General features: G+C 34.3%; 4 non-coding genes across 4 annotated transcripts; all 4 read left to right on the forward strand.

Moving 5' to 3' along the window:
• The first annotated feature begins 14,357 nt into the window (after positions 1 to 14,357).
• LOC122305897 lies at positions 14,358 to 14,481 on the forward strand. The gene has a single exon (XR_006241327.1). It is a non-coding gene; the product is annotated as a small nucleolar RNA SNORD14 (small nucleolar RNA).
• A 184-nt stretch (positions 14,482 to 14,665) lies between these two features.
• On the forward strand, positions 14,666 to 14,765 carry LOC122305952. Its single transcript, XR_006241379.1, has one exon. It is a non-coding gene; the product is annotated as a small nucleolar RNA snoR99 (small nucleolar RNA).
• Positions 14,766 to 15,142: 377 nt separating this feature from the next.
• Positions 15,143 to 15,267, forward strand: LOC122305908. Its single transcript, XR_006241340.1, has one exon. It is a non-coding gene; the product is annotated as a small nucleolar RNA SNORD14 (small nucleolar RNA).
• Positions 15,268 to 15,407: 140 nt separating this feature from the next.
• LOC122305885 lies at positions 15,408 to 15,530 on the forward strand. Its single transcript, XR_006241315.1, has one exon. It is a non-coding gene; the product is annotated as a small nucleolar RNA SNORD14 (small nucleolar RNA).
• Positions 15,531 to 19,103: the final 3,573 nt, after the last annotated feature.

Here is a 19,103-nt window from a genome sequence, read left to right on the forward strand (position 1 = left end):
AGACCTGTACTTGATTACCGAGGTAATTGGAGCTAAAAATAGGCTTTCAAATTGAACTGATTCTGAAGTTACATTTTTGTTGTGGAAATTGTGGTTCTTGACTTTTCTTAGTAGAAGGACCACGTATTGGAGCTTTATCTTTTCTTTTTGTGACAAATTGAAGTCCATCTTGTCATAAACAGAAGCAATCCATGTTAATTGAAAGTGAAACAATTTTCCTTAAACAATTTTCCTAATCCATGGTAAAGTAGTCTAACATTTAGATCAACCAAGAAAAATTTTAAAAAACATATCCTTACAAAATTTCAACACATCATTATAAAATCAGTACTTCCTAAAAAAAAAACATAATAAGGAAGCCTTACAAAATCCTTACATCATTCATTATACAAAGCTCAAATAAAAAATTTAAAATAAACAATAAAGTAGCATAAACAAAAAATTACCATTCATTTTATTTTTTATAAACATAAAGCTTGGTTCCCATTCTTACAAAGCTCGGATTCAGCTTCCACCCACTCTTCCAAAGCTTCCACCCACATTACTCCCTATCACATTAACAATAAAGACGGATTAAATTAACAATGCCGACCAATACAAAGCTAAAAGACAAATAATTCACATATGATAAATTTTGCACTATGAATCCACATGTTACGATATGTTGTCAGTTGTTGGCCCAAGATCCCTACATAAACAACAAGAAAACACAAAATTTATTTCCTTCTTCAATTAAAAACTAAAAAAAGACAAATAATCATAAATAAAGATTACCTCACAGAAGGAAAATTGTTTTTAGCATGACCCTCATTCTTGCAAATGCTACAGTGTCTCTTTTTTGTTGCATGTGTTTCTTTTGGGTTCTTCCCTCTCAAAGATTTTGGACGTCCTTTTGTTGGCACCCTTGGAGGATCCTGGACCGTTTGTGAAAAGTTCGATATAACTTGACTTCCCATGTTGTGATCGTCATTGGTTGGTTCCCATGCTGGCGAACATTCTACATTATCTTCCATGTCAAGTAATTCTTTGTGAACCTTCTTCAATGCAAGTGTGAGGTGATTATGTTTCTCTGCTGACTGTGACCCTAGTTCGACAATGTCGTAAAGTTGTAACATCGTTTTGCTTTTCCTCATCATAAGCTCATTTTGTCCTTCCTGAACTTGCCCTTCGGGACATGGTATGTTAGGAATGGGTTGACTCTTAGCATTAATAGTCCATCTTTCTAGAATATAATGTTGTGCCAATCTATCTAACTTCATTTTCTTGCAAAAACCATACAAGATATGCCTACAAAGAATTCTCATAAACTCCCACTTATGGCAAGTACATGTTGCATGTTCTTCATCACCCTCAAGCGTCACATGGTAAAGAGGTGTTTCTTTACCATAAGCATTGACTTCATATGTCTTAGTCTCACATTCTTTTGACAATTTTCTTGCTTGGTATCGTAGACTATCGAATAGTTCATTTTGGAAGATCATAAAAGACTTTCTTGTATAAATCATTGCCGCATCCTCTTCACTTTTAAGAGGTATCTTCATTATCGCCTATGTAGATTTTGTCCGCACATCCTTCTCTTTCTCTTTGAACTAACGTGCATCCATAGTTTTTTCATATTGATGAACAAAGTCACTAACCATAGTGCTTGATTTGACATAGTCTTTAAAAAATTTATTCATGCTTTCACTCCTTTAAGTTGTTGAAATACCAGCACAGAATGTTAAACGCAAGTAGGCTATAACTCACTTATCTCGTCGGGCGTAAAGATTTTGCAACCAAGTATTTTCTCATAACTCATACTTCACTAGTATCAAAGCCCATTCCTGCTCAAACTCCTTAGTTATAATTGTCTCATGGATGCAATGACGAAAATCTTTTTGAAACTCCAGATATTTGTTATATGCATGAGCCAAGTGTTCGGGAAACTTTTGTAAAATGTGCCACAAGCACAGTTAGGGGTGAAAACCGACCTCATCTGCGCAGTTTTTGGGTAAAACCTATGCCGACCGACAAGGTAAGATTTGCTAGAGCAACCGACCGTAACCGGTCGATAGGGAGGAGGAAAATCGTCCGTATCTACTCTAGCGATTCTTTGGCGGTTCACAGTCAGTTCTCATTTCCTCTAGCGGCGCTGGTTCTCGGAAAGAGTAGAGAGAGAGAGAGAGAGAGAGAGAGAGAGAGAGAGAGAGAGGCTATGAAACCCAGGTGAATTGAGGAAGAAAAAGAAGAAGGAAGAAGGAAATCAAAGCGACGCCGTTTGGTTTTAAATCCAACGGCGTCGTTCTACTTTTTTTTTTTTTTCGTTTCTCATAGATAAAGCGATAATGTTTACTTTAATACAAACGGTGTCGTTTACATGTGTTTTAATCACAACTGATAGCATCAAACGACGCCGTTCCACTTAAGTTTAAGTGGAACGGCGTCGTTTTATGTAGGTATAAATTAAAAAATATATATATATATGTATATGTGGTCGGCCGGTTCAGTAGTTTGAGCTGGCCTCAAACTGAGACTGAACCGACGGATGTCGGTTTTGTTAATTTTCTGCCACTCGCCGACCGGTTCCCTGGTGGTTTCAGCAGGTTTCTGACTTCGGCGACCGGTCTATGTTGGTCACAACCGGTTTGTCGGTTTCTTATACACCCATAAGCACAATCTATGAATTGTATTCAAGAGTACCTCTTCAATGGCTTTCGACATCACCTTGTCATCATCGATAATTATAGTTGAAGGAGTACGACCAAGCATTGTCTCTTGCCATGTTCGTAATAACTATGTATATGATTCAGTTGTTTTTCTAACTAATAAAGCACAACCAAACATAATGGTTTGATGATGGTGATTAACTCCAGAAAATGGCACAAATGATATCTTATAAATATTAGTCAAGTACGTGGCATCAAATGTAACAACATCTCCAAAATACTAGTATGCAGCTCTTGATCACGCACCAACCCAAAAACAACTTCTCATTCACCCATTTTTGTCAACTTACATGGAGAAAACAAACCCAAGTTCTTTGAGTTGTTAATCAACAAAGTAGGAATATAACCTTTGTGTATCCCCCTCTTCAAAAACTTTTTTCCTTTTGTTTCCCACGTAATTTTTAACATCATTGCTAATACAGCCAACATTAAGGTCACCACCAGATTCTTTACTCAAGACCGACATAATCTTTATTTTTGGTACATCAGACTCATTCAAAGTCATAATAAGCTTTTTTTGAACTTTACTAACTCCCCTATGTCCATGAAGAAAACTAGTACTTCTCGGTATAAGTAGAATATGGTTATGTCCAACCATAAACGTGTTGACTATCCATTTTTCACCATCATTTTTTATTCTCATTATTGTTTTACATCTAATCTTCATCTTGGCTGGTTCGGGAATTGTTCAATCTTGTTCTTTTCGATTTACCCGCCGAAATCTTTCTCTTGTGCATACATAGTCTACTGCACAAAAAGTTTTATCATCTTTCGACAACCGAATATGATTCGTCCTAATTGCAAAACATTTTCATCTTGCATATGCCTTGTAAAATGCTTGGGCATCTTCCACATCCTCAAATAACATACCAATGAATGGCTGCGAAGGACCACTACTTGACGAGGAAATGACATTGACTCCTCCATCTACATTCGCTCCATCTTCCACTCGGACTCCATCTTTCATATTCACAACATTTTCTAAATTCACATGTTCCAAATTCACATCTTCTAAATTCACATGTTCCAAATTCACATCTTCTAAATTCACAACACCTTGTACACTTGTGTGACTCATCAATATCTCAAATTCATCACTATCAGAACTCATTGTTTGGTCCTTTGTTATAAAGTAAGAAATAAAAAGTCAGTGCACGGGCTATGTATGTGGTTATATTTATAATAAAAAAATATATTTCATCTTAATATTTGTAATTCAAACTGCATTTCAACAATAAGCTTCAGGTTGAAAATAAAAAGCTTTTGTTTGGTCGTATATTTCATCTCAAACTGCATTTATGTTTCAAAGCCGTGGGAAGTAGTGGGAAGAATCTAATGGGAGGTATAGGGGAAATATTTTGGTCATATACAGGGGAAATATGAAAAACATAACAATCATAACCGAATCTAAGCGGTCTGGCCAATTCTTAGTGGAATTATGAGAAATCCAAGAGGAAAACATAAACACCTAACAAATCCCATTTTACCCAGCTATTTTTTCTCCTCTGTTAACTGATTAAAAACAAAAAAAACAAAGTGGGTGAAAAAAAAAATTACCTGGAGAAGAGTAAATATCAGCTTCGTTGGACGACTAAATCGTGGGCAAAACTGGTGTATTTTCATGTATTGTTAGGGGTGTAAACCGATGCGTCGGCATCAGTTTCGGCGTCAAACCGAAACCCCACCGACGTGGGAAAACAACACAAATCTCGACTGAAATCGACCGGAGAATGGGGAGGAAACCGTCATCCTCGGTCTCGGCGTAACTTCAGTCGGTTCGTCGGCGTCATCGGTTGCTGTGTGCATAGTGAGAGAGAGCGAGTGTAACAGCCCGCTAGAAATTCAATTGTGAAATTTCTTTTGACCTTAAGAACCTCGTGAAAATTCCGTAAGTTTACACGAATCGACTAATCGCATAGGTTTTAGCCTGTCAACATAGTTAGTGTTATCACTCACTATGGTGTCAGAAATGCGATTTTAATTATTTGAGATAGTTAGAAGTGTCAGAATACATTATAGTCTACACCACTAGGCTTAATTGAATATTTAGGATTTTTCAGTATTAAGTTTATTACGTTTATTTTTGGGGTGAATAGTAATCTCGGTAAACGTACTAAATGCAGTATTTTCAAAATCACAGTGTGAAATGTCCAAAGTAGGTTAGCGAAATGTTATTTGGATACTTGGCAAGATCTTAACCACACATAATGAATAGTATTAGATACTTAGCACAAAGAGAAACCATTAGATAGAATTGTGAAGGAAATCAAGGTGTGAGATCATGACACCTAAGCAAAATACACATTTGGAAAATATCTTAAGAACATAGATTTAAAATACACATGGAAAGATTTTAACCACCTTACTCTTCCAAGTCTACTCCACATTTAGAAAATATTTTGAACTAATTTCGTGGATATTATTGGGTAAAAATATCTTGAGTTGATTTTTGTAGATATTATTAGGTAAGAGAGTCCTACACTCCACTCTCACTCCGGTAAGAGAGTCATACACTTAACTCTCACTTCGGGTAAGAGAGTCCTACACTTAACTCTCACTCCAGCCTCATCTCTTCCATATCTTATCCACAAATATCTCCAGCCATCCCTCCCCACGAAATTACTTCATTTATGCTTTCCATTGAAAGAATACCAAACACTCTCTCTCGGACAGCTTTTAGAAGTTCTTTTGCACACCCATTTCGAAGCTTTTGTAAGTGTTTTATCATAAAATCTCCTTCATATAAGTTGTTCCTCTTTGAGTCTAGTTTCCGTAGATGTATTTTTCGTATCATTACATAGTCATTTGGTCGGTCAAAAGTATTTTTAACCATAGAAAGGTCATTCTGGGCGTGAATCTGGAGAGTATGTTATAGTTTGGAGTTTTTGACCAAGCTAATGCATAGATATTGGTCCGAAATTTTTATGGAGTATTTTTAACATGTATATATGACTATTGGTTGAGGATTTTTGCATGATTAAAGGTTTTGATGAAAGATTTTCTTAGATTTAGAAACTTAGAAACTGGAAGAGGAAAAACAGTTTCTGTTTTGAGAAAGTTTAACTCTTTGGTGGTCTAAACCTATTCTAATGACTTTGATAATTTTATTGGAGGATCCTAAACATCTTATATACATGTTATATTATTATTTTGAAGATATTTGATGTTAGTTTCAAAGATATGAAATTTTATGCAAAGAGATATTTAAATAAGTCAAAGTGTGGATATTCTTGGCTAAATTTATGTTTTGGTTAATTTCTAACCATATGATCTTGAATTAGAAGCTTATATATGTTTTAGGACATCTTTTTAAACCATGTGATGGTTTGGTTTGAAGATCATATATTTATAAGTCATAGATCAAGAGATTTATCAAAACTAGTTGAGGGAAAAGTTTATGTTTTTGGACTAAGTGTAAAACTAAAAACTCCAAATATTATTTTGTGATTTTGGTGACTTTAGTTTGATGATTTAAAGCATGGTTGATGTTAGGATGATATTATGAATATGTTAGAAGTAAGATTTGATTTTTGAAATTCTTGAAGATGTTTTGATTTAAGGTCAAAACTTGTGATTCAAGTGCTTGGATCTTTTTACAAAAAAGTTTGGTGTTGATTATTAGCTTTTTCTAAATGGATGTTTTAAGTATGGTTTTGAACTTAGGATTGGAAGATGTTTGTTGCAAAATTTTGGTTTAAGCATGAGTTTTGAAGTTGGAAGGAATTGCAACAAAAATAAGGGGAAATGGCCTATGGATGTTTCGACCATAGTGTGTTCTTCATAGTTGTGTTTTGTTTTAAATTTTTCTGAGTTGATATTTAAGTTTAGGACAAGATTTACATGAGGAATATAAATTTTGGAAACTTTTGGAGTTAGTATGCAAAATCCTTAAGTTATGGGTAAAACGGTCATTTTCCCACATGTAGAGAGTAAAATGAAAATTTTACTCTTTAAGTTAGTATTTTCCATATTTCAAATTATTAGTGATTTAGTTCTAACTTTTAGAATCACTAATTACAGTTCCTCGTGATCGCACTTGAAGTTTTATAAGAAATGCGGAGATCGAGGTAAGTTAGCTTTTAACTTACTAGCAGTCTACTGTGTATGTGTGCTAAGTAAAAGAACTACAGTGTATGTATGTATGTTATCATATGTGTCATGCCATGTCAAGTTATCATGTAATTGTCTATTATACAGAATTTATTCTGTCATCAATTTTTATCTGTTACACAATATATTCTGTCATGTATTACTATACATTACAAATATGTCATGTTAAATATGTTGTCTGTTATATGTTATGCCATGTTACGAAATGTTACTATCTCAAGTTGGTTATGTATTTCAAATTATGTTCAAGTCACGTTATGTTACGTCAGGGGTTCAGTCCTTTCATATTCCAGTCACGTTTCATCTTGAGTACATTATGATGTGTAGAATACATGGGGCCACAACCACTGTGGAGTATGTATTTAACTACAATTGTGATGCGTAAAATACATGGGGCCACAACAACTGTGGAGTATGTATTTTTCATGTTAAGTCAAGTTTGTGTAGAATACATGGGGCCACAACAACTGTGGAGTATGTATTTTTAATGTTAAGTCAAGTTTGTCTAGAATACATGGGGCCACAACAACTGTGGAGTATGTATTTAACTACAATTGTGATGCGTAAAATACATGGGGCCACAACAACTGTGGAGTATGTATTTTTCATGTTAAGTCAAGTTTGTGTAGAATACATGGGGCCACAACAACTGTGGAGTATGTATTTTTAATGTTAAGTCAAGTTTGTATAGAATACATGGGGCCACAACAACTGTGGAGTATGTATTTACACGTAGAATACATGGGGCCACAACAACTGTGGAGTATGTATTTTTCATGTTAATTCAAGTTTCAGAGCAAGTTCATGCTAAGTCAAGTCCAGTTCATGTTTCAATTTAAGTTATGTCAATTATGCTATGCTGTACGCTAAGTTATTCTTGAATTACTTATGAATTTGATTATGCATTTATGCTTTTACTATCATCCATGCATCATTAGTCTGTGTGGAAGTTTTTTTGTTAACTTGCTGAGATTTGTAATCAAATCTCACTGTGGTAGTCCCAACTACCATTCCCCCCGAATGGTAGATCTTGTTATAGGACCTGAAGGAGGATCAGGAGCTAACCAACTAGACACAGTCGATTGAACGACGGTGCGTCGTTAATGTTAATATAGTAGTTAAATTACTACTTGTACGATGGAGTTGCATCTCTAATACTATTAGATCATAACTATTTTGGAATAGTGCTGTGATCTTAGTTATTCAATGGATCTTTATGTATGAAATATGTTTTAAGTATTGGGATATTTTCAGTTTGGTGCATAGTATTGCTAAAAAAAAAAAAAAATTATCCACTGCGAATATTGCATAATGTTAGATGCATGTTAGGATTATTGCATCTTATATGTCATGAACGGGGGCAGGTAACCTTGTGTTGCATGTCTCGACGCTTCAAATGTCCGTCCGATCCCAAACGGAATTTGGGGGCGTCACAGCGAGAGAGGGAGATGAAGCCGCGGTGACTGAGATTTTTGAGAGAGAGAGAGAGAGAGAGAGAGAGAGAGAGAGAGAGGGAGCTGGCCTTGCGTGGTTGCGTGTGCCTTGAGAGAGAGAGAAAGCGAGAGAGAGAGGAGGGGGCGGCGGCGGCAAAATGTCTGAGACGTGCGCTGTGTTAAAGAACAGAAACGGGGAAGAAGAGAAAGGGGACGTGCGCTGTGTTAACCCTAGGGTTAAACGGCGCCGTTCCTTTTATTATTTTTTTCAAATACTAAGTCCTAAAACGACGCCGTTTCACTTAAGTTTAAGTGAAACGGCGTCGTTTCATATATGTATAATTCAAAAAAAATAGATTTAAACCATCGATCGGTTCAGCGGTCCGGCCCAAGTTCAAACCGAGACCAAACCGCTGGACATCGGTTTTTCATAAAAGCTACTGTGCGCCGACCGGTTCTACTCCGGTTCCGATCTCCGGCGGCCGGTCTAAGTTGGTTCCGATCGGTTTTTCGATAATTTGTACAGCCCTAGGTACTGTGGTGGAGGTGGCAGCCTCGGAATCGTGGTGGACTGGTGGAGGTGGCGTCAAGAGGTGGAAGGCGCTCAGGAGGTGGACATAAATATCGACTTCGTTGGGTGACTAAATCGTGGGCAAAGCTGGTGTATTTTCAGGCACTGTGGTGGAGGTGGTAGCCTCGAAATCGTGGTGGTGGACTGGTGGAGGTGGATGGCGCTCAGGTGGAAGGCACTCAGGGTTGGAAGTTTTTCACTCGGTTTTATTTGTTGTTGCCTTCTATCATGTGTGATCGGGTCTATTTCTTTTGTAGTGTAATAACTGACGTGTCCTTACTTTATTGGTTGGCTGTTAACAACCCAATATCAACCGGACCGTTTAGAAGCAGCTTTGTTAAGACTATTTATCTAGGTCCCATTTTTTGTTGTCCAATTCAGAATAAAAAATATGGGTTCATATGTGCGGTTAAAATTTGAGTTGATAATTGGGTTATCTATCTCTCCATATATGGAGGCGAAAACGGATATAGAATACGGATATAAGGTAAAAACCAGTACTTGAGTCTTATTATTTAAAAAATTAATTCTTTTTTACAAAACTACATAGTTTTGATCTCCAACATTATTTTATATATGCATTGTTTGGGTTGCGTGCACTCTACATATGAATATTGGATTTATTTTTTTCTTTTACCTGCATTTAATTAAAAATGTAATTATTTGTTTGTAGTTTTAGTTCTATTTTAATGTGATTTTATTATTTTAGACAATGTTCAATGTTTTAAGATTTATTTTGATTTTTTGAGATTTAATTCATTGCCTTTATTATTTTTTTCAACATTATTTTATTTCTTGAAAAATTTACAGTAAAAGAAAAAGGCTTTTAAAAATTTTTAAAAATTGATAGTCATATTTGGATAGAAGCAATGCTAGAAAATAAGAGAAAAAGGAGGCAATTGATCAAAGGTTAGAGCCCATAATTGTTGAAAATTTTGAGAAAAAAAGAGCCAAAAACTAAAAGAGATGGCTAAATGAAGCATTTTGTTGCAACGGTTGCAATCACAAGTCATAATGTATATTTGGAATTGTAGTTGAAAATATAATTTTTAGTTCAAGGCTTTTAGCCTATTTGGGATTATGGTAGAAGTCTTAAAAAGTGATTAAATAACTTTAAAAGCTCTTTAATAGAAAAGTTATATTGTTTGGGTGTTACATATTAAAATACTTTTAATCTCAAATAGGTTAAAAAATATATTTGAAGTTTTTTTTTCTCAAACATACTTTTATAGATAATGTGAAACGTAATTTGAATTTTAAAAATACTATCAATGAACAAAAATATTCATGCAACTTTCAGATAATCACAACTTTCAAACTTTCAGGGATATGGTCAAAATTTTTTAAAAAATCAAATAATTGTAATTTCTACCTCGGAAATGTTTTTTTAATTTGTTTTCAAATAAATATAATGTGATTAAAAGTATTTTAAATATATGGTTACCAAACAGTAAATAATTTTTTAATAATAGAACTTATTACTTAAGTTGTAGGCTATAAACCCTAAAACTATGTACAGTGCTACTCCCACTGGGCAATTTCTTTTTAATTCATTTTTGTATACCCTTAAATATATATATTTTTTAAATTCACAACATCATTAAATAATATTTTTTTAATCACCAAGTAAAAATAAATTTGTCTGGACCCAATCATCGATGACAGTAGCATTTTTCTAAAACTATAAACTATATTTATCACCAGAATCTCGAACATGCACTCAGAACTTAAGAGTCTAGCATAATAAGTTCTACTATTAAAAAGTTTTTTATTATAGTAACTATGTTTAAAACACTTTAAAACATATTACATTTTTTTAAAACAAATTAAAAAAAATCACTTTTTAAGGTAGAAATAGCCCAAAAGGGCATTTGATTTTTCACAAATGATGACAATATCTTTAATAGAAATCAAATATTATAAGCAAATAACAACGAAAATAGTCTAATATGATTTTTATAAGCATAATAACAAAAGCGAAAGAGCAAAACAAATACACTTAATAGTCATAGCAGTTTCATTGGATATCTCTAATTGTTGCATGCTTGAGTATTCTTATACTTCTTCATCCTCCATATTTTTAGGAGGTATAATCCACATCATCATTGTATGACTTGAATCCAAGATCGTTCCATGAATGATTTCTAATAAAATTATGAATATGCATAGACGTTTGGACAATTTTAACTTGTTTATCACAAGAAAATTTTGGCATGTGATCCAATATCTTCTATCTATTTTTTCAAACTCCAAATGTTCTCTCAATAGTGTATTTGAGCGAAGAATGTGCATGATTAAATATTTCATGCATAACCATTGGGCAAGGACCATAATAAAATTCACGTAGATGGTATCGTTCCCTTCTGTATGGCCCCCATGTATTCATTCGTATAAGGATATCCAATATTTATCAATTTAATATTTACCTGCATAAAATTTATAATAATAAATAATATGTAATGAAAAAATAATTAATAATTTTATTTAGTTTGTTAATGTCATTCTTATTAAATTCAAACTTCTAGGTAGATGTGGAAAGCGTAGTTCCTCATTTCGATTAGCTTCCATAAAAATAAGTATATCATGTGTTATATCTTCCCATCCAACCCAAACAAAGGTAAAGCATATATGAAAATCACAAACTGTTATGTTATTTTGAGTAGATATTCATTTTCTACCAATAAATGGAATTTGTTTTGTTGAAGAAATAGTAATTGGCACATGAGTTCCATCAATAGTTCCAATACACTATTTGAAGCATGGCCAATATCACTTATATTAACGGATCTTTTTTGGAACATCTTTAAATTCTCTATCAATGGAACTGACAATGTTGACCGATATTCGTGAACCAATTATTAATATACTATTAAAATGCCTACTAATAGTCTCTTCCGAATGTTAAAATCTTTATCGCCATTTTATTCCCAAATCCATGACCTAATGTAATCAAGAGAATTCTTTTCGTTTCTTCAATAGTTGTTTATAGTACTAGTTAAGTTATATCTTCCATTCAACTCTTTGCATTAAGTATAAAATACATATTTTTCCATTCTAAAATGTTGATGAAATCTATCTTAATGACCATTTAGAATCTCCATAAACAAGAAATCATTAGTACCTTGCCTAGTGATTTAAAGCCCATCGCAATACTTGCGAAGATAGAAAAGATGATTTGGGTAAAGCTATGAAGAATATACCCTACTATTTTTGGGTGTATGTCGTTGACAGACCTCCACAGTCACAACATGTAGGAGCAGCTCTTTAATCTGCAAAGGGAAAAGAGGGGAGAGAGAGCTAGAGAGAAACGTGTCGTGTTTCACGAATAAAGAAAGGCAAAATATGTAATTATTATAAATTAATATAGGTATTTTCGTCTGTTTACAATTTTTTTTTAAAGTGTCACCATGTTCTGGGATAGGAGAATAATCACGTTCAGAAAAAAATTAAAATGATGCTTATCCTCAAACATACTTTCTAACTTATTGGATGATAAAAAGTAATTTAATATATATTACCCAAACAACACAATTTTACCATTAAAGTGCTTTTAAGACTATTTAAACACTTTTTAATACTCTTACCGCAACCTCAAACATGCCTATAATTGATAAAATAGTGCTACATCATATTATTTTGGAGCATTTTCCGTTATAGTTGGTTTCTCATTTAGAAAAAGTAGTAAAATTGCTTAATAATTAGAAGAAAAACGTTTTAACCACAAAGAGATATCATAAAAGTAAACTCATAAAATGACGCGATTTGATATGATAGATTGTAAAATTATTTTTATTGTAAAATAGATTTAACGTATTATATGAACCTATATCAATTTGTACATTTATTATTGTAGGATCTCTTTATAATTAGAGCACTTATCTCGTTAGAACTTGACAATTTATAACTTCGTTTGCACTTGAGAAAGACGTGTGATTGCATCTGGTGTGGGGTGCCCATAGAGGTGGGCGATAGGGCCCTGTAGTTAGTCCGCCTGCCACCACTTGGGCAGCCAAGCACCCTTGGCCATCAATAGTCGAGGTGCAGACTTCTGCTCGCACTTGAGAGCCCACGAAGGGATGAGGCATGGGCTCTGGAAATACCTCGTCCTTTTGCATAATTTGGTCACTATTGTGGTCTCTCTCCCTCTCGCCGTCACCCCCAACAAGTATCTCTCTAGTTAATACTTCACTGGTTGGTTGATGGTTTATTGGGGTCAAAGTAGCTGCAGAAACCAATGGTTGGTGGTTCACTGATTTTTGTTTGGGTGAGTTTTTATTTTTTTGGCAGCTGTGGATAAGTGGTGGTGCTCTGTTTCAAAACCTTTCATTTCGTTTCGACTCTTACATTTCAAAAAATAAGAACTTTTCAGCTACAAGGTCCATTCTAATACATGGATAGAGGGTGGACTAACAAACCAAGGGGCTAATCCGCCACCTGATAGCCAAACAGAAGGCCCACCCACTAAAGGCAGGGCCGGAGCTTGGGCCCAAATTTATCCCTTTATAGAGGAGCAAGGGTGGGATAGGGGCACCCCTATCCGGGTGTAGATATCATCCCTAGGTGCCCATAAGAAAAGCAGGGTATTGTAGCATCACTATTGCATCTTGAAGAGCTGAAATTGAGTAAGAGCACTAGAAATGGCTTATCTATCTTCATATTTATTCTCAGATTTGAATAAATTTCCCTTAAAACTATCTGCATTGGCTTATCTATATTTATAATTTTGAATAACTATGAACAATCATTATTTATCTTTAATGTGTCATTTTATTTCTTCAAACATTATTTTTATTATTTTTCTTTGTCCAAGTTATGAATTTGTATGAAATTAGACCACACATAGAGTATGTGTAGATTTTTCTATGTTGCTGAATATATATAGTAGATCGGAATTTGTTGGACTTGGATATTGAATTTAACTTAAATTTATTGGACTATCCAGATTTTAAAAAAAAAAAAACTATAATAATATTTTATTATTATTTAGTCAAAAAATACATAATCTAATATATAAATTTTTAAGATATAATTTTAAAAATAAAGATTCATAAATTATTACTAGTGCCTAAGCTGCCGGTACGTGTGTGGCCATTGAAGTTGCAGTTTCGCAATAAGGCGTGAAGCCCAACCCAAATGGGTATCCTAATAGAAGACTAGCCCACGTGAAAACAAAGAAAAATCAAGACAGGTCCTAACACTACAGTCGGTCTAGAATGTTCCACCGCCAGATCCACCGCAAACATATCTTGGCCGTCCATTTCACGAAAAACCCTAAAATCCCAAACCCTTCCCACTATAAAGTTCCCACTCCTCCCCTTCTCCCTTTGGAGTCTCTTGAATTCTTTCCCTGCTTTAGATCTTTTGTGTTTGATACTAGCGTTGCGTCGTTCGGGCCAATATTCTCTCATACAGGTCTACGATTGTCTTTCTATCCGTGTGTTCTGTTTGTGAAGCTTAGTGTTCTCTCTACTATTGCTTTTTGATGTATAATCATGTATGTTGTATGTGTTCATATGTTCATATTGGGTTTTTGCTCGTGGTCGATGATGAAAGATCCAAAGGCTTGTTTCTCAAAACATTCGCAGTGGCCGCCTAAGAGCTTTCGCCTTCGCCAGGCTTGAGAGCTTGTGCTGCATCTATCCTTCCTTGGATGTCTGAGACTTCGAAACTACTTACTTTTCATTATTCTTGTTCTCTTGATGCTTGCAGTTATTTAATGCTTACCAAGGTTCCTGCCTTGGTCTTAAACGGTTTTGGGAAATGCCCATATTTTTTTGAATGTTTTGGCATGTGAAATTTCTGTATTGTTTGGGGACTTCACGTCTGCCCCTCTAGCAGTTTTCTGAGTGCTTCAGGGATGAACATGTCCCGAACATTCATCCATCCGTTTCACTTTGTCAGCTGTCTCTTCATTTGTCTTGCTGATCATTTTAGGATGGTACATCCTCAAAAATATTTCATCTAATCGTCTTCTAGAATATATTTATTTTTGTTGGAAATATAATTTTTATTATTGCAACGCAAATTTATATAGATCTAATTTTAAAAAACCTTGTTTGGTTTGTATGTTTACCAATTGTAATCGTATCCCAAATCTCTGGAGGTCCGATTACATACTCTTTTTAGCATCTTTGTAATTTTGGAACCCCATGGTTTGTCATCTGAACCCTTCAATGTATGTATAATGCTTTGAACAATTTTTATGGCCTCTTTCTGATTTAGGAATGCCCCGAACAACTAAATATTTTGATTTTTATGTTCTTGATGTGGAGTTTTTATGTTCTCGATGTTCTTCAAATTGTTTGTGTATGCTTCCTTATCAATGTTGATGATGACAAATCCAAAGGCTTGTTTCTCAAAACATTCGCAGTGGCCGTCTAAGAGCTTTCGCCTTCGCCAGGCTTGAGAGCATGTGCTGCATTTATCCCTTCCTTGGATGTCTGAAACTCTTCTTTCCATATCCACGTGCGGAGATTTGTGGAATGAATTATTCTCGGACTGAGTTATGATATTTCGTGAATTTTAGATGTGGAGTTGGTGAATTCTCTTTGTTCTGGATATTTCGTGTATTTACTGTATCAAAATGTTGACCAATGATGATAAATCCGAAGGCTTGTTTCTCAAAACATTCGCAGTGGCCGCCTAAGAGCTTTCGCCTCGCCAGGCTTGAGAGTTTGTGCTGCATTATTCCTTCCTTGGATGTCTGAGGACTTCATTCTATGATACTTGTTATATTTCGTTGTCTCAAGAGTTTCTGTTGCTAAAATAAGAATTGAGAAAGTTGTGCATTTGTTACGTTACGTTTGTGTCAGAAGGCTACAATATATACACACATATAAGATCAAATCATGATCTATGATCTGAACAGCAAGGAAATAAAATAAAATCTCAACTAATTTCCTTGAATGAAGTGATTACAAATTCCTAAATGTGCATTAAGAATTATCTCTAAAAATAACGTTAAAATCTAAACAAATTTAACACTCCCGCAAGTTGGAGCATGACATCCTTTTTAAGAGCACTAGTAATAGGTTAAACAAAGTCAAATTTTAGCTAAGAAATAGTTAGGATGCACAATTAATGTACTGTAACAGATTCAATAAGTGAATAGTATTGATAGCTGAAGATTAATTCAATGGTTAAATTTATTATTTTGTGACTAAAAATTTCCTTCCTGCTGCCTCTACTACCAAGTTGTTACTGCTGGTTCTCTCTCTCACACACACAAGCGAAACATACAGACACATTTATTAATGAGTTATTGATTATGTAATTGGTTGAATTTTGTGTGTTGAATTTTTTCTTTTTTCATTTTTATTTTAAGGAAAAAGTAGTTCTTAAATGAGCATTAAAAAATTAATGGGTAATTTTTTAATAATGAATAAATATTTATATTACACTTAAAATTAAAATAAATGAAAATTTTAAAATCAATATTTTAATGAAGTAGTGATAGATTTGTTGAGTTTATTATTTAGTGTTGATAAAAAATGATTAGTTAAATTTGCCAAAATAAATTTCCTATTCAAATTTTGGTTAAAGTCTTTAAGCATGTGCAATCTAAGAGTTTTTGTAAAAATGTCTGCCATCTACAAATAGGATAAAACAAATTTTGTAACAATTTGACTTTCTTGTATTTCTCTTGTAACATAGCAATCTAGTTCTATGTGCTTGGTGTGCTCATGATATATTAGATTTGCTGTTATGTGAAGTGTAGTTTGATTATTACATAATAATTTTGATGGTCTTGTGGAAATTTGCATGTCATTAAGCAAAAATCTGAGCTAAATTAATTCGCAAGTTGTTGCTGTTATGGACTTATATTCAACTTCCGAGGATGATCTTGATACTGTTTTCTGCTTCTTGGCCTTTTATGAAATCAATGAATTTCTCAAGTACACACGATACCCTGTTGATAATCTTCGAGTCATAGGACAATTTGCCTAATTTGCATCGCAATAAGTCTTCAAGTTGAAATAATTGCTTATTGAAAATAACAAGCCGAGACCTGGACTTCCTTAATAAATGCAAAGAGCAGCATTCCAACGAGGCTTTCTTAGTGCAGGCATAAATGGGCTTAGGATATTGACTAAATATGTGATGTTTGGTTTTGTAATTGTGAGACAGATTAATTTATCTACTAATCTCCTATAGCGCTCTGGATCATATAACAAATCACCTTGATTATTTGTGAGCTTTAAATTTACTTTATTGGAAAATTCGAAGGTTGAGCACCCAAGTAACCAACATCATCTATAATCTCTAAAATATGCTTTCGTTGAGAGATTACAATGCCTACTTTGGACCTTGCAACTTCTAAGTGAAGAAATATTTTTAGAGAACCGAGATCTTTGATATGGAATTGTTGATGCAAAATTTTTTTGAGACTTTGTATAGTAGTTGCATCATTGTTTGTTATCACTTTGTCATCTACATAGATGAGCACCATAGTTGTAGATGAACCATTAGTCTTCACAAATAAAGAATAATTTGAATGTGATTGAACAAAACCAGCCTTTTTGATAGCATGAGGGAATTTTGCAAAACAATTTTGAATGGCTTGTTTAAGTCCATAAAGGGACTTATGCAGTTGACATACAAGCTTCTCCCCCTGTTGACAAAGATCCGGTGGTGGAGTCATATATCTCTTCCTTTAAATCACTATGGAGGAAGACATTGGTCACATCCGTTTGATGTAATGGCCATTGTTTGGCTGCAGTAACAACAAAAAGACATCAAACAGTTGTTAACTTGGCAACGTGTAAATGTTTCAGTGTAATCTAAGCCTTCTTGTTGAGAAAATCCTTTGACAACTAACCGTGCTTTGTAACGTTCAATCGTGCCATTAGAATTGTATTTAATACGATATACCCATTTGCTACCAATGAAAGGATGACCAATAGGCAAAGGAATCAAAGACCATGTCTTTTGAGTAGTAAGTGCATCAAGTTCACGTTGTATGGCCTCTTGCCATTTAGGATCTAATACAGCCTGTGCATAAGAGGTTGGTTCGAAAATACTTGAAATAGCATTGACAAAGTGTTTATGATTAGAAAATAAAGAATCATATGAAATGTAGTTAGTTAAAGGGTACCGAGTATCTGACTTGGTTGAAGATTCCTAGTTGGAGATTGCATTTTATGGCATTGTACTCACCTATCTACAATGAAAATCTTGAAGAAGAATAGATGGCTTTTTTGTGCGCTCACTTTTACGAAGAGGAGGTGTTGAGGATGAGATAGGAGAGGAGGAATTTTCTGTGAAAGCAGTCTCAGGTAATGGGGAATCAAGGGAATTTGTAAGAGAAGGTGACTCAAGGGAGTATGTGGTTATTTCAGGTTAGGAAATTTTTGGAGCTGGTGAGGGTTCTGTGGTATGAAAAGGAAAACTTTCCTCATGAAAGATGACATCTCGGCTTGAGAAAAATTGGTGAGTTTTGAGGTCATATAAACATTAAGCTTTTTGACCAATGGGATAGCCAACAAAGATGCATTTTTGGCGCGAGAGTCAAATTTGTGAGTGGAGTGCAGATTTGTTACATAACAAAGACATCCAAAAACTCACAAATGAGAGTAAATGGGTGGCTTGTTATATAACATTTCATAGGGAGATTTGTGTTGCAACACAGGGGTGGGAAGACGATTGATAAGATAGGTGGCGATAAGCAAACTCTCCCCCCAAAATTGCATGGTAGTTTAGCATCAATTCTTAAAGCCCTGCCAACGTTTAAGAGATGTCGATACTTTTGTTCAACTACACCGTTTTGTTGATGTGTAGATGAACAAGAGCATTAAAATGATATGCCAATATTGGAAAAGGAAAATACTAGTTTCACAGAAATTTTTTACCGAAAATCTCTACCGAATTTTTTTTTAATTTTTTTTTACTTAACTATTAAGTAAGTGTTTTTAAATGAATATATGATTTTTTTTTATTTTTTAAAAATATTTAAATAGTTTTAAAAAATGGTGAAAGAAAAAATGAAAAAAAAAAAAAAAAGCTTTGCACTAATCGGTAGAGATTTTCGGTAGAAAATCTCTGTGGATGTAGCACGGTCCATTGGAAAAATATGATTTCATGGATATGAATTCCGAGCCATTGTCACTTCGAAAACATTTAACTTAGCAGTTAAATTGAGTACTGACAAAAGAGATGAAGGTTTTTAGTAATCCTTGTGTTTCAGATTTGAATTTCATTAGAAATATCCATGTGAATATAATATAGTCGTCGACAATGGTTAAAAAATAATGTGTCCCTATATGAGTTGCAGTATGAAAGGGTTCC

This window comes from Carya illinoinensis, chromosome 3, assembly GCF_018687715.1.
Source record: "Carya illinoinensis cultivar Pawnee chromosome 3, C.illinoinensisPawnee_v1, whole genome shotgun sequence".
Taxonomy (NCBI): domain Eukaryota; kingdom Viridiplantae; phylum Streptophyta; class Magnoliopsida; order Fagales; family Juglandaceae; genus Carya; species Carya illinoinensis.